Source organism: Canis lupus, chromosome 11, assembly GCF_003254725.2.
Source record: "Canis lupus dingo isolate Sandy chromosome 11, ASM325472v2, whole genome shotgun sequence".
NCBI lineage: Eukaryota > Metazoa > Chordata > Mammalia > Carnivora > Canidae > Canis > Canis lupus.
In genome coordinates, this window is record NC_064253.1 from 9,289,697 (window position 1) to 9,313,787 (window position 24,091).

General features: G+C 35.6%; 1 long non-coding RNA gene across 1 annotated transcript in view; it reads right to left on the reverse strand.

The window, feature by feature from the left end:
* Nucleotides 1-930: 930 nt before the first annotated feature.
* LOC125756033 (uncharacterized) overlaps nucleotides 931-24,091 on the reverse strand; it is a 58,991-nt gene continuing 35,830 nt past the window's right edge. The window contains exon 3 of the long non-coding RNA XR_007413898.1: nucleotides 931-1,786. This is a non-coding gene — a long non-coding RNA (uncharacterized LOC125756033). The remainder of the gene's footprint in view (nucleotides 1,787-24,091) is intronic.

Genomic DNA, 24,091 nt, shown 5'->3' on the forward strand with positions numbered 1-24,091 from the left:
GATATCAATCTGGATGCCAAGGTGGTGCCATTTTCCCTACTAGTTTAATTGGTTTGGACACACTTTGAACTGGATTCAGAACTGGGAGACAAACCATGAGAGACTCCTAACTCTGGGAAATGAACAAAGGGTTGTGGAAGGGGAGGTGGGTGGGGGTATGGGGTAACTGAGTGATGAGCACTGACAAGGGCACTCGAATGGGATGAGCACTGGATGTTATATGTTGGCAAATCGAACTTCAACAAAAAAAGAACTAGGAATAATGTCTGTTTCAGAACTCCCAATCATGTTTACTATCTGGACATCAAACCAATGCTCCTGTGCCCCATGCCCTCATAGGTTCCACATGCCAGTCAAAGGCCGATTTTGCAAGAAGACTGTCCCAAATATGACAATATTAGGTCTACTATGTGAGCATAAGAAATGAAAGCCAGTGAAGGAAACTTCAATAAATTTTTAAGTATAATTAACATACTGTGTTATGTTAGTTTCAGATGTCCAGTATAATGATTCAATAATTCTCTATACTATTCAATGCTCATCAAAATAGGTACACCCTCAATCCCCTTTATCTATTGTATCTGTTCTCCCTACCCACCTCACTTCAGGTAATGACTAATCTATTCTCTTTACTTAAGAATGTGTTTTTGTTTGTTTTTTTATTTCTTTGTTTTGTTTCTTGAATTCTATATGTGAGTGAAATCATATAGCATTTGTCTTGCTCTGACTGGCTTTTTTTGCTTAGCATTATACCCTCTAGGTCCATCCATGTTATTGCAAATGGCAAGATTTCATTCTCTTTATGGCTGAGTAATATTCCCTCATATATATATATACATATATATACACACACATACATATACGTATGGAATGCATATATATATATACACATATATTTACATACATACATACATTTTCTTTATCCATCCATCCATGGGTATTTATTTTGCTTCCATTTTTTTGACTTATTATAAATAATGATGCCATAAACATAGATGTGCATTTATCTTTTTGAATTAGTGTTTTAGTTTTCTTTGGGTAGATACCCAGTAGTGAAATTACTGAATCATATTATATTTATCTACTTAATTTTTTGAGGAATTTCTGTACTTTTTTCCATGGTGGTGTACCAGTTTGCATTCCCGCCAACAATGCATGGGGCTTCTTTTTGCTCCACATTCTTCACCAACACTAGTTATTTCTTATGCTTTTGATTTTAATCATTCTGACAGGCTCAGGTGATATCTCATTGTGATTTTGATTTGCATTTCCCTGATGATGAGTAGTGTTGAACATCTTTTTATGTATCTGTTCGCCATCTGTATGTCTTTGGGAAAATGTCTGTTCAGGTTCTCTGGCTACTGTATTTGGATAATTTGAGGTTCTTTTGGTGTTGAGTTGTGTAAGTTCTTTTTGTCTTGGATATTAATCTCTTATTAGATATATCATTTACAAGTATCTTCTCCCATTCAGTAGGTGAAAACTTCAATAAAAATATTTAATTGTAAGTGTTATACTGAACATATGTCCAAATCAAAATGGCTAAAGTGCTTATTCACACTTGGATGCATGAAATGTAGTGTTTTAGCAGGTTTTTCTCCTTCGGTGTTATAAAAAATTTCCTAAGAATTCTTCATGCCTCTCAGTTTAGTCCTTGTAGTCACTGGCCACATCAGCCACATGTCACATTATGGATTAATGCTGTTACTTCCAATCGGTACTCCTTCCTTCTCTGGCTACTTGCTGCCATCTCAAGGCAAAGTCCTCAATTTCCTCACTCTCTCTCCTGTGGAAATAGAGATAAGGTTGGAAAATGTAATCAGAATACAGAAGGACTGGGAGGAAGGGAAGGGAAATTTGGTGCAAATAAGTTACAACAACTCCTGAATGTGACTACCTGTAGACACCACCAGCTGTTATTCAATGTCAGGAGGCTTTCCAGGATGCTCTTGGGCACAGGCGCTAGACTGATGCTGCTTGAGAAAAGTTGAGTTTACTGCTCAGGAATATTTAAACCACCTATATTCAAAATTGCCCCGAGGATGCTGGGGACAGTTTCTTTGGCACTTGCTTTAAAAGGCTTACATCTTTGTTTTTCATTTTTGTCATTGCATGATTTGCAGCCAGAATATCCACTCTTCTTATTTAGGACGCCACTCACATCTACAGGGATGTGGTCTGGTCTTATGCTGTCAACATAGTAATTTGATATCAGAACATCTACTATAGTCTGGATTATTCAGCCTTAAGTACAATCACATTTGAGATAGCACAAGTACAGGATAACATATTCTTGAGTAGAAGATCAAGCTAGTAGGCCTTTCCTGTGGTCTTTTGTGTCTCTGCTCCTGATTCCCCATAGGTAACTTTTTGATCAAGAATATACATGAATAGGGGCTCCTGGGTGGCTTAGTGGTTGATGTCTGCCTTCAGCTTAGGTCATCATTCTGGGATCCTGGAATCAAGTTTTGCATCAGGCTCCCCTGCAGGGAGCCTGCTTCTCCCTCTGCCTATGTCTCCACCTCTTTCTCTGTGTCTCTCATGAATAAAAAGAATCTTAAAAAAAAAGAATATACATGAATCTTAAAAAAAGAGAATATACATAATATAGTGTACATACAACCCCCTGAAAACAAGCAGATACCAGGAGGAAAGAAGCCATACAAGAAGTGTTTCAAAGGATATATGGTCCAGATAGCTGCCGATCTGCTCACCCTCCAGACAAACTTTTTTGTTATTATTCCATTTTTCCCCAAACAAAGGATAATTCAAATTTTCACTTCTTGCAAAGACAACAGTGTTACTTAGAGTTCTGGAATTGAATGACTTCCTGCTTTTTAACCTGTGATATTGACCTTCACCACTGGAAAGAAAAAATAGATGTTCCTCTACTATATAGAATTATAGCTTATGTAAAAATTCATTACCATTTTCACATAACTGTGTTTGTGTTCCATATTCTTGATTTGCAAATCATGGAGAAATATGACCTTCAAAGTAATATAGGGGACACTATAAAGGTACAGCATTGAAAGGTACATACAGTGAAACATCAAGTTTCAATTAATCTAAGAAAATTATGACACGTAGGAAACTTTGATCATATTATAATAAAATGTGTGTTGGGATCCCTGGGTGGCGCAGCGGTTTGGCGCCTGCCTTTGGCCCAGGGCGCGATCCTGGAGACCCGTGATCGAATCCCACGTCGGGCTCCCGGTGCATGGAGCCTGCCTCTCCCTCTGCCTGTGTCTCTGCCTCTCTCTCTCTCTCTGTGACTATCATAAATAAATAAAAATTAAAAAAAAAATGTGTGTATGTGTATATATACATTACATATGTATATATGTAATATAAAATATAGATTATATATGTATATATGCTTCCTAAAATATATGTGTGTGTGTATATATATATGTGTGTGTGTGTATATATATATATATATATATATATATATATACTTCCTAGAGACTTCCAGTCATTTTTAGCAAAATCCTATTACAAAATTAGGATTTTTAGCTTAGTTTCAGAGGCTTGATAATTTAGAAGTTACTACTAAGAAGAAGCAAGCATTTGCAAAATAATTTGCACAATTATATTGTGCAAAATAATGCTAATCTAGAGGTAAGAAATTACTGTTAGAAAACATCATTTTGAGCAGGCTTTGTAAGTAAAGAGGATACCTTCCTGACTATTCACATTGTGTTGATTTAATGTCAGGATGTAAAACAAGGAATATTTTAGATCTAAAATTCTGATATTGAAATCTTACTTCCATCTTTGACCTCACAGAAGCTTTGCCAAAACATTGAATATGTGCTTGTGAAAAGTTTCTAAAACTTCTAGCAAATTCAGAGATGAAATGTAGAGCTTTTGAAAAAAATGACTTCGCTGAGAGCGGAGGCAGGGTCAGAGTTAACTCATTTTGGAACGTTTCTGATGGGGTTGAGTTGCTTGCTCATCTGCAATTCTTTTTTTTTTTTTTTTTTTTTTCTTTTTCAATTCTTTTATTAAAAAAAACAAAAAACAAAAACACAACTTGTCATTATTCTACTGCCAGGTTGAAAGTTGTTGTTGTTGTTTTATAATGGCTTTTTAATTAGAACCTTAAAGAAAATCTGGCCCTCAGAGTTCATGGAAGCATTTAATTAATTTTTGTGGGGAGTCTCTGACATAAGTGGAAATGAATGAAAGTGATTATTGTCATATCACTGTCTTGAAGAATGGCTCTTAATTATGTTATCAGATTGAAAATAAATATTAAAAAGGCCTCTAGCTGCTTATTTTTCTATTTCTTGCTTGTGAGCCACAACTGTAAGCTTTATGACAAGTAACTTGCCTAAAGAAACTTACTGAACACAAAGTTAAAGGAAAATGGTTTTTGAAGGCCAGACTGGGGATTCTTCTCAAAAGGAAGATTTAGCCAGCAGCTTGAGGTTTAATTGTCAACGCCAGAAATGTAGGCCAGGCAGGAAGCTGGAATGCTGTGACTTGGGTTCATGGAAAGTAGTCTTACTGTTGCTAAAGTTTCCTGGAAATTGAAATACCATATGGTTTCCAAAGTTAAGGAAGAAAAAAAATATATGTGTATATGTGTGTGTGTGTATATATATATGCTTCAAAATGGACTCTCAGAAAGGAATTTTTGCAGTTTGGCTCAAAGAAAAGTATTTTAAATAAGACTTTCAGAGAAATAACACCATACTCTAACCACAGCCCCAAAGTATGTGAGGTTTGATTTGCCCTGGATATCATGGAAAATAATGAATGGAAATATTTATGAAATGGAAATTGGTATTGAGTAATTTGATTTTTTTTCAAGTGAAGGAACAGTAATTTACTAAGTGCGTTAATCACAAAGTAACTTGATTTAGTCACAATGACACATTAGAAAATTTGATTATTTTCTTTCATTTTGTCCTAACGTACTATTTCCTGATTAGAAAAATATTTTGTTCTCATTCATGGTGAGTTAAGAAAATAACATAAAGGAATCAAAGGAGATTCAAATAATTCAGTCTTTTCTCCAAAAAAGTAAACATTTTGATCTATTTTCTTATAGTTTTTTTTTGTTTGTTTTGTTTTTTTGTTGTTCAATGGATTTACTAGAGAGACTGATGATTTACATTTTAGCAATTATTCCATTATTGTTGGATGAACTGCTGGGCACTAGAAAATAATTGCCACTATTTTAAATGTAATTTATGGTCTGTCTTGCCTCCGGCTCACTGTTTCTTATTCCTTAAAGATTTTGTTTTATTTATTTTTTAAAGATATTTATTTATTTATTTGACACAAAGAGACGGACCACAAGCAGGGTGGGGGTGGTGGCAGGCAGGGGGAAAGGAAGAAGCAGACTCCCCGCTGAGCAAGAAGCCTGACTTGGGGACATGGGGCTCCATCCCAGGACCATAGGATCATAACCTGAGCCAAAGGCAGACACTTAACCAACTCAGTCATCCAGGGACCCCCTCCTTAAAGATTTTTTTAGTTTTAATTCACAAGAGATACAGAGAGAGGCAGAGATATAAAGAGAAGAAGGCTCCCTGTGGGGAGTCTGAGATGGGATTCAATCCCAGGACCCTGATCACACCCTGAGCCAAAGGCAGATGCTCAACCACTGAGCCACCCAGGCTTCCCCAGACCTCCTTGCTGCCACGGATCTAGTCCTACCCTCTGGATCAGCCCCTTTCCCTACTGTTACCCTCCAGATCTTGTCAGTTCTAAGCACCACACCTCTGGCCACCACCTTCCCTCTTTTCTGCTTACACCCTCTACTTCCACAGCCACCTAATTCTTTACCCTACCAACACCTTCAGACCAATGAGCTTACTAATTTTTCATTATCCCTTTTATGCCCAGGTGCTCCCCTTTCCCTTCAGTTATGTATCTTTAAAGTTTCTGGTCCATTTGAATCACCTCCTGGCCTACACCCTCCACTCCTTTGTCCTTCTGCTTTATCACTGTCACTTAGGAACACCGCAGTTCTCCCTAAATCAAACTCTCTGACGTGTCGGGTTGTAGCATGAGTACAGAGTACAGAGCTGGACTGACAGGTCTAACTTTTGGTTCATGGTCACTCCTCTCACCCTAGCCTTTAACGTGATCAAGACAGCCTCACTGTTTCCTTCAGCCTGACCAAACTTTGGGCAGGTTTCTCTTTCACTCTAGGTCCCTGACCTCCCTTTCCTAAAATATCCTTTGCCTTAGAAAAGTTTCAACTGTAGATTCTTTCTCTGCACCTATGAGACAGAAAATCCCCCAGCCTCCTGCCGGTTTTATAACCCAGAAGTGTCTTTCTCAGGGACCTGAGAAACCTCCCTTTGAAATATAATCCTCCCTTGAAACGTGGGGGGTCCTGTCTTCCGGTCCCTGCAGAAGGATAGAAGCCTGATTTTGATAAAGCACCAATTAGCAAACACAGAGGGTTTCATCCCACTGGCCACCTCTTGCCCCCCTCCTTCCTCCCCAAATACCTGCATCTCCATTCTTTTTTTTTTTTAAGATTTTATTTATTTGAGAGAGAGAGAGAGAGAGAGAGAGAGAGAGAGCAAGAGCAGAGAGAGGGAGAAACAGACATCCCACTGAGCAAGGAGCTTGACATGGGGCTCATTCCCAGGACCCTGAGATACTGACCTGAGCATAGGCAGACACTTAACCAACTGAGCCACCCAGGTTCACCCCTGCTCCTCCATTCTTACACTTAGCTTCTTATTTCACAGAGGAAATGGAAGAAATCAGAAGTGAATTTCCACCAACTCTGTTTATCACATCTGTACCAGATTCTGTTTACTTAATCTTTTCTCCTGGTGCCATGAGTGAACTCTTGCACTAACTCCCCACACTGTCACATTCTCTCTCTCCACCTCAAGGACATTGTTTCAGTAATTCCCCCTCCTGTTCTTTGCATCATCATTTTCTGCATCTCTCCAACCACTTTCTCATCACTACACAAATATGCTCCCTATGGTTTCATCACAAAAACAAATAAAAACTAAGACATACAAAATTCATTGTTTTGCCACTTTCTTTGATTCTAGCCACAACTCGATGTATATATCTTTTGTATAGTAATGTGAAATAGAATTATCCTTAAATTAAAAAAAAAATGTTTTCCCAATTTCTAGTCTCCCTTTCTCTCTCAGCCTCACCTATATAATTATTCCCATTTGAACTCAACCTTTATATTATTAAATCCAGAGAACAATTCTCAGACTTCATCTTACCTAACTATAGCATCATGATCACTACTTTCTCCTTGAAAGAGTTTCTTTACTTGTCTTAGAGGATACCATACTCTCTGTTTCTCTTCTTACCTCTCTAGACATTATTTTTCTATCGTCTTTATTTATTGTTTTTTACCTCCCTGATCTCTTAATGTTGGAGCATCCCAGCACACACTTTTTTCTCTTTATTTTTCTTTACACATTCACTTCTTTGGGAATTTCATCAAGTCTTTAAGCTTTTAATATCCATCCATGAGCTAATTGATCCAACACGTAATTCCAGTCTACATCTCTGCTCAACTCTAGACATATATCCAACTGGCTTCCCAAATATGTCTTGCTGAGTATCTCCTGGGCATCTCAGACTTGACACTTGAAAAATTGAAGTCATAATCTCTCTTCCTCTAATACCACCCACAAAATCCTACTCTACCATCATGGGCAACTACTTCTTCCACTTGCCTTGGCTAAAACTTTCAGAGGCATCCTTTTCTCTTAGTTTGTCATAATCCATGTTCTAACTGTCAGCAAAATATGTAACTCTGCCTTAAAATATATTGCAAATCTGACTATATCTCCCAACTTCTATGACTAATGCATTGCCCCAAGCTACTATTGCCTCTTCTCCAATCTGTTGTATGGCAACAGTCCAAGCTGTTTTTGTCTTTTTCTCTTTTGCCTTCCTTTGGTCTACTTCTCAGAGCCATTTTAGTAATATTTAAAAATAAGACCATATGACATAAATAAGATATATGACATTAGATCAAGAGAGTTAAATCCAACAATGGCTTTTTACTGTGTGTTTTAGCTCAGTGTTTAAAAAAATCTAGGACTCTAATTGCTGTCCTGAAATGGTACACAAATATAAAGCCTGTTGTTTTTTTCTAATTTATTGAATGCTAGTCATTGTCACTTGGTTAAGTTCCTTTTATGAAATTAGATCTCTTATACTGCTTATTTGTGTTCTTTTAAAGTATGCATTTCTGATGCTAAAAAACCCCATATAAACCTGTTAGGAAGAATTTTGGCTAGTGAATTGAAGGATTTGAGAGTGTAAATCCAAATTTAGTTAACAGCCACTCTTGAAGTGATTAATTGTTGTTATGGATTTGTCTCATCATGTAAACTAAAGGTTAGGCTACAAGAAAAGTGTGAGAAACTTCCTCCGCTAATGGTTTCTCTTCATTTAGAAAGTGATAGCATACTTGGCAGTTTTTCAGGGAGCATTTAATTTGTTGGTTTAAAAATGGATTAATAGTTATGTTTGCAGTCATCATTTGGGCCCAAACAAAAAATTCTAGTTTATTAAGCTTATTAAGAAAAAGTAATTGGTAAAGTAATTAGCCAATAAAGTAGTAATTGCACCTTTTCTTTGGGTCTTAGAAAAAAATAACTAAGAAGAGATGAATTTCTGCTCTGTGGGGAATATTTTGGGAGGAGAGGGATCAGTGAGAAGCCAGTTCTGTCATAAAGGACCAGAGTGGAGATGGGAACCACAAAGGGCCAAGCCTTGATCCCAAATTGAAGCTGCACCATTAGCTTTCTGACTTCTTTTTCAGGATGACAGCATAAGTCCTAACTATACTCTTAATGGCTTTCCCCAAATGGAAAAGTTGACACTTTCTAAACTGAGCAGATAATCCGGCAAGGCATAACGTAGCATCTGTTCCAATCTGTACACGTAATATTTTATTTTAATTCTTCCCTAGAATATAGTTTAGTTCTTGATTGACTTTTGATGGAAATAGTACAATTAATCCAGATAGCCAATATAAATCACTAATATCAATGAATGGTTTTGCTTGGAATTATAACACTAAGGATTTTTCTTACATTTTTAGAGATGAATTAAAAGCAACCACTTCTTGTATTCCCAACTGGCTAAAGTTCACACACTTTTAAATGTCAAATATTGTAGTCGCATCCCAATTTAGCCTCAAGGATCTTCTATTCTTCTCTTAAACTTCCCCCCCAACACATAAAAGGTAAATTCTTGCACATTTACATCTGGACAGTAATAAATCATTTCCAGCATTTCTTCAAATAGTATAAAGCAGTAAAATGCAGGTATGTTACCCAGGGGACCATGGCAATGAATTTTCCATAACTGAAGCATTGCCTTGTTCATTAACTTAGGAAAAGCTAAGAGCAATCACCAAAACTGATTAAAAATTTATTAATAAAGCTTCTCAAATTAGGTGTAAAATAATTTGAAGTCATTTGTCTTAGGGAAGAGAAATACCTGGCATGGGGGTGGGGGAATGTGAAAATGCTATCCTTAGGAAACTTGGCTTGCAAGGTTGGCCTTTGGCTTGTGTCTGGGCATTTGAATTTTGGGAGTATTTCCACTGTTCCATGAGTGATAAAGTTGGGACCTTGTGCTTAAACTGTGCAAACAATATGGCTTAATTTGAAGATTTGTTTTTCTTCAAGGTGTTAAGAACTTTAATATGTGCTAAGTAGAATGTGCCTGTGTGACCCACCCCTAATAAAAATTTTAATGCTGAGTATCTAATGGCAACATCTCACACATATTGTCACAGTTGGTGCTGGAGGAACTAAGCATATCCTGTATAATTCCAATAGGAGACAACTCCTGGGAGATTGAGCTTGGAAATTCCTTTCCAACTTTATATGTCTTTCTTCTTTGATGATTTGGCTTTGTATCCTTTTATTGTGAAAAATTATAGTTGTGTATGTGCTGAGACCTGTGAGTCCTTCCAATGAATCACTGAATCTGGATTGATCTTTGGGACCCTTATCACAAAGTATTAATCAATCTGTCAGCACTTTGTATTAGTTAAGTTCTTTAGAGTTATAAGGGGGAATCTTTATCAAGATTCCTTTGAGAGAATATTTATTGCAAAGATCTATAATGACTGTGAAGGGGCAAGAAATATACAAACTATACCCCTCTTTTTGACTACTAATTACTCTGGAACTGAGAATTCCTGGAATTGAGCTGTACAATAAGCTTTTGGACAAATAAAATAATGGAATGTTTTGGTGCTTCTTTCTATGTCGTAAGTCCAGGAGATTGGGTCAGTTTATCACCCTTATATATACAGCATCCCTATTGGGCAGAATTTTAGGCCAAGCCACCTCAAAGACAGCATTCTTCATATCCAGCATAGGCTTCTGTACCCTTGATTTAGGCACCAGCTTCTGATCTAATCATTTGTGGCCAATATATCAGAGATGGGATGGCTTATATGTCACAAAGACAGAAGAATTAGAAAAAGTGATTCTTCTGGGTTCACATTTTACTGATGGAGGCTTCAGATGAGGCAGATACTTAAGACCTTAATAGACTCAGTACCAGTACACCCAGGAAGAGGTGTAAAGAGTGCACAGTTATTCTCTCTTGGAAGGAGAGAGACCAATGAGAAGATGTTCTGAAGCCAGGACTGGAAAAATGACATTAATTAAAGGTGAACTAAGAAAGGGGCACCTATTAGTGTTTAAGAATTTCTTGATTCTCGTATGTGCAGTGAGGCAGAAAAATATAGGTGACTGTGAGTTCTGTGAGAGAAGGAACAATGGCATCTACTCCACCCCTCCTGAAAAAAAATTAGTCTATTTTTGTCTATCCTTTCAAACTCTGTATAAATTGAAGCATATTTTACTTAGTCTCGCATCTTTTTACAATTCACCTACAGTAATGGCAACCTTTCCTAGTTCCTTAAAAGAGCATTTTTCACATGTATTACGCTCTGACAATAAAGACTAACAGCCAGAATAAAAATTCCAATTCCTGAAGATGCAGTGTTTAAATTATGTCAACAAGGGGACACCTGGGTGGCTCAGTGGCTGAGCATCTGCCTTTGGCTCAGGGCATGACCCAGAGTCTAGGGATCAAGTCCCACACTTGACTTCCCACAGGGAACCTGCTTCTCCCTCTGCCTGTGTCTCTGCCTCTCTCTGTGTGTCTCTCATGCATAAATAAATAAAATATTTTAAAAAGTAAATTATGTCAACAAGGATGAGTTTAAAAAGTCACAGTTTCCCTGACCATGCTAAAAATATAAGTACCAAAAGAAGGATGGAATTTGACTGTAAGAATGAATTGTTAATTGTTGCCTTTATGAATTCCATTCTTCAGAAGGAGTACCAAAACATCCTTGTGAGGATCCTAGGAAGATATGTATTTCCTTTTTACTTAGAGCTAACCAGAGTAGATGACTTATAATAATTAAAATAATACAACTTCTGGAGAAACAACATTTAATCAACAGAGATTACTGGCAAACCATGGAGGTTGTATGAGCTGAAACTGTAATGACATTTTGTGTTGAAAATGCCACAGTACACTTTGGCAAATATTAATGGTTCTTCTGCTTGGTATTCTCTTAAACCATTCTCACCGTTGACTCTAGGGTATTCAGAAAGAATAATTTTATGCATGTCAAGGGCAGATAGCTGCTCAAAGTGGCCCTGAACAATGAAAGGAATCAACATCAGGAAATGAAGTGAGTAGTTAGGGAGTGAACAATAAACCCTATAGTTATAGGGGCTAAAATAATTCTCTTAAAAAGAAAATCATGAGATACAGAGGCAAATGCAGTTAGAGGTATTTCTAACTGCAGGATTGCTCTAATAATGCCCAATTGAGGTTTTCATCTCATGGAACAAAAACAAGGCATTGTCATTGTATTTTGCTTGAATCCTCAACTCACAGAATCTGCAAACAGTAAAATGGACATCTTTTATATACTAAGTTTGAGGGTTTTTTTGGTGCACAGCATTAATTCACAGAAACACTAGAATATGGGCCTTGTCCCTTAGTTTCCCAGGACTCTTATTTATTCTCCCTATCTGAATGCTTCTATCATGTGGTCAAATCTTCCATTCACATTGTTCACTCAAGAAGTGATCAACCAGTGCTTACTACTAACTTCTGGCAATGGTAGAGACATACTTTAATTTCCCTTAAAAATCGGGAGGGCCTTGCTTTCAGAAGAAACTCATTCAGGGGCAGCCCCGGTGGCACAGCGGTTTAGTGCCGTCTGCAGCCCAGGGTGTGATCCTGGAGACCCAGGATTGAGTCCCATGTCAGGTTCTCTGCGTGGAGCCTGCTTCTCCCTCTGCCTGTATCTCTGCCCCTCTCTCTCTCTCTATGAATAAATAAATAAAATCTTAAAAAAAAAAAAACTCATTCAGCAAATTTTAGCTCAGCCAGTTCCCTAGCTGTTGTGACAGCAATATCTATTGTTGTTTATTTGTTTGACATTTAGTTCTGCCTCCAATGTTCCTTCCCCCCAAAATAACTCATTTATTCTATTACCTGCATTTATTAAAAACGTTCTCTACATCATGCACTATTTCTGGCTTAGAGAACTCTACTGTAAAAAAATGATTGGCCAGTGTCAGAGCAGCATCATGGTCTGAAATCCCTCTCTGTCTACTCCTTCCCCCTCCCTTTATCTTTTACAGGTATTACATTTGATCAATCACTTGCATTTCTAATTCCACCATGGCATATGCCTTTTAGGGAACCCAAGATGACAAAATGCCCTTGCCAATCTTGTATGTTTGAATGATTCTTATTCATAATAAGTATACTTTTATACTTGTGTAAAGGAACTAATAATTGAATTGGACTCCCCACTAGGACTAAGCTTCTAGCTGAAGTAATTATGGCTGGATCTACAAACATTTAGGCCTGTGTCATGGGTAGTGAGTTACCACCAAATTCGGGTGCATGTCACAGTGATGTACTAAATACCTTCTCCAGATTTTCCCTCTCAGGCACTCAAGTGACACATTACTCCCTGAGAATGCTACCACCTCGAACCATTATATGCCATTATTTCTACCTGTTTTTCAAGATCGGAAGCCCAAGTTTGTTACCTTCCTCTGTGTATGTTGCAATTAAGGGCTATCTATTTGATTTACTATTGCAATTGTTTATCTATCTTCCACTGAGAGTGCTAGACTGCCATTTCCTTGAGGAAAAGAAAGGAGCCTGGCCCTTTGCTATATTGTCATCACCTAATCCAATGACAGGTAGATGGTGTGTCCCTGACATGTCTTAAGTGAAGTGAAAAGTGTGCCATTATTTGATTTCTCAACATAGGAAATCTCTCTTTGCTGAGTTGAATTTTCTTCAGGTAATGACTAGTTGGGAATTCTTGTTAGGAAAACAAAGGAAAAGAAGAAAAACAGCAACAAAAAGCGATTTGTAATGTGATGTTTAAGATGCTGCATTGCTAAATAAGCTCTGTGGCAATGTAGGTATCATTGTCAAAACATATTGAGGAAAAAGAAATATGAACAAGATGATATTTCAATTTAGAACAGTATTTATTAGGCACACTTCTTCAATTATTGAAAATTAGCATAAGCACCCCTGCCAATACAATGTAAAAGTTACTCCTTTCTCATTAGTTACAGACATATCCGTTTCTTAGCAAGCAAATCCACTTATAATATTACCAATTAAAAGATAGAATTTTAAAAGAGGGAAACAACATTTAAGGCTTCAGTTCTGGGTTGGTTTTCTCACGGTGCAGAATTCTTGAGCATATGGTTACTTGATTGTGTTAACCTATGGTTGGTATCTATGATGTTATTTATCTATTAGTTGTACATTTTTCCTTTTATAGAAGTAAATTTAAAATTTAGGAATAACTCAATATATAAAATGCTGGGTAAAAAGCTAAACTAAGAATTTTTCTATGGATGGGAAAAATAAAATCCTGTCTCTTCTGTTTCCATAGGCATTTAAATGTGCCCAAGGTTGTGATCTACTTATGGGAGCATCTCACAGCAAATGCAGGGGAAGGGCCCATAAAAAGTTTGAGACCATGTGTCTCAAACTACCATGTGGGGTAGCACCTTTGAGCAGGGTCCTGCTAGGAGCAGGTTTAACTGTGTACACCATTCATGCTATAGATGCCTCAGAACAGATTTTTAAAAATCCCTTATCTAATTCTGTGTATTCTAGGGTAAAATCAACCTATATTTTGTTCTTTAATCCTTAATTTCTTATAATAAATGTCTTCCTGTTTTTTTGTACCTAGAGTCCTTTTTTTTTTACCCCCATGCAGTGAATTATAGATGATTTATGTGTCCATAGACCCTCTAGAACCACCCTCCTATCATTTGTTTCAAGGTTGGTCAGTGATTTGGGGCTGAGTGTGGTAGGAGAGTAGATCTTTCTCCACCCAACACCACTACTCCAGTACCTACTGGACAATACATAGGGAACTCAGTAGGTACACAAGACCAGATCACCTCCTTCTAGGACATCTAGTGGTTTTTCTAGAAGGAGGTGAGAAATATGCCCATAATGTCATCTTGGACTAAGAAGTGCCTCACATACAGAAGCAAGAAATGAATGGCAGCACCTCCTATCCATTGTGGGTGCTGAGGCTTAGGGCCACATGGGTTAAAGAGGTGCCCCAGGGCAGGAGGGAAGCCCTAGGACCCTAGGAGCTCTAGCTTCTGCAGATAGGCTTGAGTTCACTAGCAGACACCTGTGCCTGAGGTGATTTCCATAGATCAGTTACCACCATGGTGGGCCAACTTTTATAGCTTCTTGCTCTCTTATAATGCTTCCCCTATTTTTATTTATTAAAACATAGTAAGCATACCTTATATTATTTCGATAATTCTAGCATTTTAAGTCTTTCTAAGTTCTATGCTACTGTCTTCTTCATTAAGCCTGAGTGTTTTATAATTTCTTTTTTTAATGTGCGATCATATTTATTGGAAGCCCCTTAGTGGGAATTCTCTGATTCTTGAATTGAAAGCAGTATTTGGGGACACCTCGGGTGGCTTAGTGAGTAAGCATCTGCCTTTGGCTCAGGGTGTGATCCTGGGGTCTGGGATCGAGTCCTGTATCAGGCTTCTTGTAGGAGCCTGCTTCTCTCTCTGCCTCTCGCTCTCTCTTTCTCTGTTTCTCTCATGAATAAATAAATAAAATCTTTAAAAAAAGAAAGAAAGCGGTCTTTGTAGAGCACACTTATGTTTGCTTCTGCCAACACATTTGAAAATATTCCTTTCCAACCAGGGTCAATTCACACAAATTCTCTCTGTGGGATTTTCAGGTATCTCAGGTTATATGGATTCAAGCTACAAATGTATAAAAGCCAAGTTAATGTTGCAAATCCATAGGAGAAATGTATTTCCCTTTAGTCAGTGACAGTTTATAGGTTAGATCATATTCTTTCTAATACCCTGTGTATGTGCCTGTGTTTCTAGAACTCTCTTACTCTGATGACATAATCCTTTGGATTGGAGAATGCCCTAATATGTTTTACAATTTGGGCAGGCTCTGGACTTTTTCACCTTTAGGCTCTAGGAGGCCGTGAAAGAACAAGTCATGGTTATTAAGCTAGGCAACTGCTTTTAAGGTAATTGCTACATTTAGGGCTCCACTTACATTGTAGACTCTATAAAGCTGACCTTGGTTGGCAAACTTTCTCTGTAAGGGCCATATAGTAATAATTTAGGATTTGCCAGGCTGCATACTTGCACCCAAATAATTTCTGTCACATATTCTTTGCTTGTTCTTTGTTTTTCTTTTTTCTTTTATTTATTTATTCATGCGAGACACACAGAGAGAGGCAGAGAGGTAGGCAGAGGGTGAAGCCGGCTCCCTGCAGGGAGCCTGATGTGGGACTCCATCCCAGAACCCCAGGATCACCATCTGAACCAAAGGCAGGTGCTCAACCACTGAGCCACCCAGGTGCCGCTTGGTTTTTCTTATAAGCTTTTAAAATGTAAAAACCTTCTGAGCTCTGAAGACATACAAATAAAGACCATGGTTTTTATCTGACCCATTGTTTAATGGACTACTGCTCAAAATTCTAGATTCCCCCTTTACTTACTTTTTTTTGCCTCTGAAATCCTTCACAGTTGTTGATGTATTTTAAAGTCCATAAAATATATTTCTGTCTGGCATTTTCAACAGTTTTCAGTTGGAGTGTCAGTCAGGCGGTTCAGTACTTCTGAAGAGTTTTATTTTTATTTTGTGCAGTCTATAAATATTTATTAAGATTAGCACTCACATTCACCATATTCTATCCTTAATCATGTTGTTCTGGTATTTCAGACTTTCTTTCTGGTATAATATTTCTTAGTTTTTAAATCTATCCTTTAGCTGTTCCATTGGTGAGTGTCTGTTGGCCAAATTCTTGCAGTATGCATTCTTTTTGAAGTGAATCCTTTGAGGATACTACAGATTTTAATATGATTTACCCTGAATGAGATTTATTGTGCATTCTGATTCTGGAAATTTATCATTTTTATTAAATCCAGGAAAATTTCAGCCATTATGTCTTTGAGTTATCTGCCCCTTATTCTACACTTCTTTTTTCCTTAGATTATTTATTTGCTTGTTTGAGAGAGAGAGAGAGAGAGATGGAGACAGAGACAGAGAGAGAGCAAGTGAGAATGGGGGGAGAGACAGAGGGGAGAGAGAAGGACAAGCACACTGTGCACTGAGTGCTGAGCATGACTTGAAGCTCAACTAGGACAAGGTAGAGCTTGATCCTATGACCTGAGGTCATGACCATGAGCTGAAACCTGACCAAGACCAGACCAGACCATGACCAGATCCTATGACCTGACCATGACTCAGGTGCTTATCTGACTCAGCCACCCAGGACCTCTCTTCTGTCTTTAAAAAACGATTAGATATATATTAGATCTCTCAGGATTCACTATGTCTTTTATTCTATCTCATTGTCTCTTTTTCACTGCTCCCTACCTTCCCTCTCTGGCTCTCTCATAATTTACTCTAAGCTGTTTTTTAGTTCTTTCATACTCTCTTTAGTTATTGTTATGCTATTTTATTTATCAATTGTATATACCTTAAAAAGTTTAATCTTGATTACCTTTGTTTTTGTAAGTTCTTTTTTTTTTTGATATTCTAACTCATCATTTTGAGTGATCTCTCATTAGTTGTTCATGATGATTTTCTCATTTGTATCTTTAAAGTATTGAACATGCTGGATTTTATGCCTTGTGTTTGGTAATTACAATAGATGAAGTTTAAAGATATATTCGTGCTATTGGTTATTTTACTCTACCTTATGGTATATTTTCTTTCTTGGTTTAGGGGATTTTGAAGGACATTCTAAGCGGTCATTGTGAGATCTAGAAGGAAGATTAGCTTTTTTTGCAAGGTGCCTGGGTACTTACTCAGTTTGGAATAGTTGATCTAAATTAATTAATTTATTGATTTAGGGATTTTTAAGCCATGTCATTCTTGGATCTGGTCTGACTTTTGGTTACAAATTCTCAAGGAAGAGTATTCTCTTGCACTCTACTCATAACAAAAGCAGAGATCAGATATATGTTTCCTTTGCAGGAGGAGGTTATAAATCTAGTTTACTTTTTTATACACTGTAAACTTCTTCAGAGGTACACATTTAAGGGTTTCTTTTTCTGTTCAGACTAAGATTTTCTTAATAAAAACTGTTAGTAGAAATTAGGAAATGCCTTTAGGTGATGCTCTTTTGGGTGTTTCTGTGTTTGCTTTGTTTCTGGTGTCTTGAGATTTCCTTTATTCTTTATTTTTTTTCTCCAGCTATACTTTTAAATGAACATCCTTAATACTTTGACTCGCATACTTGAATGTTTGGGGTGAACATTTTTAAGATTTGCAGGATATTCTCAGAAAGAGAAACCTTGTGTTAGACGTCTAACTTTATTTTTTTCCTTGAGAGATGATGTAATACTTAACATACAAGATTGAATTATTTATTGGAATGAGTTACTCTTGTGGTAATCTTAGAAAAATCACTTACATTTAGAATCTTGGTTTCTTTATTAACTAATTTAGGGTCCTATTAATACCAGTCTCATAGTGCTTTTGTTTGGTATATATGAGATAGTGTGTATTAACATAGTTTTCAAAGCCATAATGCCTTACACAAACACTAGGTACTATTTAATATTAATAATAATGGTCATTATTATTGTTATCATTTTCAGCATACCTTAATCAGTTTCTCAAAATCAGTATTAGAGCTGTTGTTCATATATAATTACAATTTACAGTGTTTCAGATACAAAAAAAGAAAAAGTATTCTTTTATGGTTCCTAGAAATTCAATACCACTTCTTTTAGAGAGAAAAAAAAAAGACAAGACAAAGCAGATATCTGAAAGAAAACATATTTGTGTTTGTTTGTGATCACTTAGCGTAAGTAATTATAAATGAATAAAATAAAAACTAATGGTAATTTTATAATACTATTGTTAACTTTGATAATGTTCAGGGAAGAAACCAAAAAATTCACTTGTTTCTAATTATAAAACACAGATGTAGACTTTATCAATATGTAATGCTATTTGCAAGCAAGTTAGGGTTAAATTTTAATAGGGGTGCCTGCATGGCTAAGTCAAGTGTCCAACTCTTGGTTTTTGGCTCAGGTCATGATTTCACGGTCCTGAGATCAAGCCCTACCTCAGGTTCTGTACTGGGTGTGAAGTCTGCTTGAGATTCTCTCACTCTCCCTCTGTTCCTCCCCCTGCTTTCTCACACTCTCGCTTTCTCTCTAAAATAAAAAAATCAAATCAATCAATCAATCAATCTTTGAATAAAAAGAATTAAACTCTAATAAAAGAATGCTCAATTATTATCTGCATATTGTGGTATGTAGTGCCATTTATCTATATACCTTATAAGATTTTTAATAATTCTTTTAATCATATAATCTATTTTTCCTTATTTCCTACAATTTTGCATGCTAATTAAATTAATTAGTTAATTAATTATTACCACAAGTTTATTTTTTTGTTGATTGATTAATTTACCCCTCAAGGTAGCATTTATAGGTTCCAGGGATTTGGACATGAATATGCTTTTTTCTCATTAACAAAACTTTTTAAAAATTATGGTAAAATACACATAACACAAAACTTACCATCTTAGCTTTGTTAATGTGTACAATGCAATGACATGGAATATATTTATTTTATTGTGCAAGTATCCACCTCCAGAAATCTTCATCTTGCAAAACTGAAAGTATACCCATTGATATATAACTCCTCATTACCTCCTTCTTCCAGCCTCTGGTAACCATCATTATGCTTTCTTATCTCCATGAACTGATCACTCTACATTCCTTATCTATGTGGACTCATATAGTAACTGTCCTTTTCTTTGGCTGCCTAACCTCATTTTGAATAATGTCCCCAAGACTTATCAGTGCTGTAGCCTGTAGCTGTACAGAATTTGCTTCCTTTTTAAGATTGAACAATATTTCACCCTTATTTTACGTATCCATTCATGTATTGTGGATACTTTGGTTATTTCCATGTTTTAGCTATTGTGAATAATGCTGCTATGAACATGGCTATACAAATATCTTTTCAAGACTCTGCTTTTCATTCTTTTCAGTGACTACCCAGTAGATTTCCTGCATCATATGTAATTCTATTTCTGATTTTTTGAGAAACTACTATATCATTTTCCACAGTTGCTCTACCATTTTCCATTCCCACCAACAGTGTGTAAGGGTTCTAGTTTCTCTTTATCCTTATGAATGCTTGTTGTTTTCTGTTCATTAGTAGCTATCCTAATAGGTGTGAGGTGATATATCATTGTGGTGGTTTTATTTGCATTTCCCTAATGATTAGTGATATGAAGCATCTTTTCATGTGCTTGTTGGCCATTTGTGTGGGTGTATGTGTGTATGTATATGCATGTATATGTGTGTATACATATACATATAAGAACTATTAAAGCCCTTTGTCCATTTTTCAGGTTTATTGAGAAATACTTGGCATACATCACTATATAAATTTAAGGTATACAGCATGGTGATTTGACTTATATTTTGTAAAATGATTATCATGATAGGTTCATGATAATTTCAATATTCTCATATAGATAAAATAAAAAGAGGAGAAATGAAGAAAGAACAAAGAAAAAAAATACTTTCTTCCTATGATGAGACCACTTAGGATTTACTCGCTTAATAACTTTTCTATATATCATACATTAGGGTTAGGATAGTGATCATGTTGTACATTATACCCCCTCTACTCACCTATTTTATAACTGGAAATTTTCACGTTTTGACTACCTTTGATTTTCCCTACTCCTAACTCCACCTCTGGTAACCCACAAGTCTGATCTCTTTTCCTATGAGTTTAGTTTTCTGTTTTGCCTTTTTTTTTTTTTTGATTCCTCATATAAATGAAATCATACAATTTTTCAGTGTCTAACTTATTGCATTTAGTGTAATGCCTTCAACATCCATCCATGTTCTTGCAAGTGATATTGTTTTTTTTATTTTAACGGGTGAATTATATTCCATCGTATGTATGTATGTATATGTGTTGTGTGCATCTATAAAACTCTTTTATCCATTCATCCATAAATGGGAACTTAGGCTATTTCTGTGTTTTGGCTATTGAAAATAATACTGCTCTGATCATGGGGTGTAGATATCTTTCTGAGATAGTATTCTCATTACATTTGAAGTACTCCCAGAAGTAAAAGTCCTGGACTGTATGATAGTTATATTTTTAAATTTTTGAGAATTCTCTGTGCTGTTTTCCACAACAGCTGCACTAATTTAAAATCCCACTGAGAAGGCAAAGGGTTTCCTTTTATTTATATCTATGCCAGCATTTCTATCTTTTGTCTTTTTGATAATGGCCATTACAACAGACATGAGATGACATCCTATTACAGTTTTAATTTGCAATGACTAGTAATGTTGAGCATCTTTTCATGTACCAGTTGGCTTTTTGTATATCTTCTTTGAAAAAATGTCTATTTAGGTCCTTTGCCCATTTTTTAATTGGATTACTTGTTTTTTACTATTAAATTATTTGAGTTCTCTATATACTTCTTTTTTTTTATTGACCCCTGCCTGGTATGCGGTATGCAAAATTTTTCTTACTATTCTGTAGCTTGATGATTTATTTTGCTGTGCAGAAGTAGTTTTAGTTTAATGTAGTCCCACTTTAAAAAAATATTTCTTATGCTTTGGAAGTTGTATCCAAAAAACCGTTAGTGAGACCCAAGTCAAGGAGTTTGTTCCTATGTTTTCTTGCAGGAGTTTCAGGTTTCAGGTGTTACATTTAAGCCTTTATCCATTTTGTGTTAACTTTTGTGAAGTGGCTTAGGATATGGGTCCAGTTTCATTATTTTACATGTGAACATCCAATTTTCCTAGCACTATTAATTGAAGAGACTGTCTTTTCTCCATTGAGTATTCTTGGCTCCATTGTCAAATATTGATTACATATGCTTGGATTTATTTCTGGACTCTTGATTCTGTTCCAATGGTCTATTTGTCTGTTTTTATGCTGGTACCATACTGTTTTAAAGATGATAGCTTTCTAGTATAGCTTGAAATTTATAGTGTAATCCTTCCTGCTTTGCTCTTTTTTCACAGCCTTTCAGTTTTAATCAAGGTCTTTTGTGGTTCCATGTAAATTCTAGGAGTAGTTTTTTTTCTACTTCTGCAAAAAAATTTCATTAGAATCTTAATAGGAATTGCATTGAATCTCTATATGATTAAGTGGCACAGTTGACCTTTGAACAATGCAAGGTTAGGGGCATGACTCATATGCATTCAAAAATTTATATAAAAATTTTTGACTCCCAAAACTTTACTAATAGCCTACTGTTCACTGGAAACCTTATGGATAATATCAACATTAACACATATGTTGTATATTATATGTATTATACATGTGATTGTATTGTTATAATAAAATAACCTAGAGAAAAGAAAGTATTATTAAGAAAATTTCATGGAAGAAAATATACATTTACCATACTGCACAGTACTTAAAAAAAAGTCCTTGTATAAGTGGACCCATACAGTTCAACTTCTGTGACATTACCATCTTGTGGTAATGACATTTTAACAGTATTAATTCTTTTGTTCTATTAACATGGAATGTCTTTCCATTTATTTGTATCTCCTTCAGTTTCTTGCATCAATGCCTTATAGATTTCAGCAAGAGATCATTCACCTTCTTAGTTAAATTTATTCCCAAGTATTTATTCCTTTTGATGCAACTGTAAATGGGATTGATTTTTTAAATTTCTTTTACAAAATTTTGTTAATGTATAGAAATGCTACTGATTTTTGTATGATCATTTTATATCTTGTGACTACTGCACTCACTGATTAGGTCTAAAAGGATTTTTAGTTGAGTCTTTAGGATTTTTCTATATAAAATTATGTTTTCTGACAATAGAGTTTCATTTCTTCCTTTCCAATTCTGATATCTTTTATTTCTATTTCTTGCTAGGACTTCTAGTACTATGGTGAATAGGAGTGCTGAGAGTGGGTATACTAGTCTCATTTCTGATCATAGAGGAAAGGCTTTCATCTTTTCACTATTGAGTATGATGTTAGCTGTGGGCTTGTCATAGATGGCCTTTGTTATGTGGAAATTTGCCACATTGCACATTGCCATATTTGCACACATTGAAATATCTTTGCAACTCACTGGACAAATCCCACTTGATTATGATGAATAATCCACTTAGTGTTATGTTGAATTCTATTTGCTAGTATTTTATTGAGAATTTTTGTGTGTATATTCATCAGGGATATTGGCCTATAGTTTTTTGTTTTGTTTTGTTTTCCCTAGTAGTATACTTTTCTGGTGTGGTATCAGGATAATGCTGGCCATGTAAAATGAGTTTGAGAATGTTACCTTCTCCTTAATTTTTTGGAAGAATTTGGAAAATGTAATTCTTCTTTAAATGTTTGGTAAAATTCACCAGTGAAGCCATTTGTTCCTGGGCTTTACTTCTTAGGAAGATTTTTGATTACCAATTCTATCTTCTTACTAGTAATTGATCCGCTTAAATTTTCTGTTTCTTCCTGTTTCAGTTTTGGTAAGTTTTGTATTTCTAAGAATTTCTCTATTTTTCTAGGTTATCTAGTTTGTTGTATAATTTTTTATTATAGCCTCTTATGATTCTTTAAATTTCATGTGTTATCACTTATATTGTTGCCTATTTCTTTTATAATTTTGTTGATTTGAGTAATTTTAAATTTTTTCCTTGTTAGTCTACTTGAGAGTTTATCAATATTGTTTATATTTTTAAAGAGCCAACTCTTTTTTATAGGTGCAAATAGGTGTTTTTATTAAAGCATGGGACGAAGGAGCTGCCTAAAGAACCAACTCTTAATTTGGTTAATCTTTTCTATTGTTTTATTATTATTGTGCTCTATTTTATTTATTTCTACCCTAATCTTTATTATTTTTTTCTCCTGCTAAACTTGGGTCCAGTTTTTTCTTCTTTTTCAAGTTTTTAAAGTAGAGTTGGGGTGCTTATTTCAAATCTGTTTTGCTTCTTATTATAGTTGTTTATTGTTTAGAATAGCTTTTGTTGCATGGCATGACATGAATTCTGTTATGTTGCATTTGCCTTTTTTGTTTATCTCAGTATACTTTTTTAGTTACCCTCTAATTTCTTTTTTGATTCCTTTGTTGTTCAGCAGAGCGTTGTTTGCTTTCCATATATTTGTGAATTTGCCTCTTACTGATTTCTGGTTTCATGTCATTATGGTCAGAGAAATATGATTTCAATTTTCTTGAATTTGTTGACTTGCTTAACATACGGTCTATCCTAGAAAATGTCCCATGTAATGTTGAGAAGAATGTTTATTCTGGTGTTGTTGGAGAGAATGTTGTATATATGGCTGTTAGGTCCATTTGATCTATAATGTTCAAATCCATTGTTTTCGTATTGATTCTCTGTCAGAATGGTCTATCCATTATTGAGAATGCAGTATTAAAGCCCTCAATTATTACTGTATTATCATTTATTTCTTTTTTTAACTGTTAGTTTTTGCTATATGTATTAGGTGCCCTGATGTTAGACACATAAATATCTACAATTGTTATATTTTCTTGATACATTGACCATTAT